Here is a 244-nt window from a genome sequence, read left to right on the forward strand (position 1 = left end):
TTTTGATTTTTGATTTGAAGAGAAGAAGATCGAAAGGTTTATTTTTTGATTTTTTATTGATTTTATGGTTTGGGTTTTTGAAAATGAAGGAAAGAAGAGAGAAAAGAGAGTGAAAATGGAGGAAGCAGCAGAGATCAGGGAGAACTGGGGACCGGAGAAGACTACTGTTCCAGAAATAAAAAAAAATATTTTTAATTAAAAAAAATCCAGAAAAAATTAAAAAAAGAAAAATTAATTTTTTTTA

Source organism: Corylus avellana, chromosome ca2 (genome assembly GCF_901000735.1).
Source record: "Corylus avellana chromosome ca2, CavTom2PMs-1.0".
Lineage (NCBI taxonomy): Eukaryota > Viridiplantae > Streptophyta > Magnoliopsida > Fagales > Betulaceae > Corylus > Corylus avellana.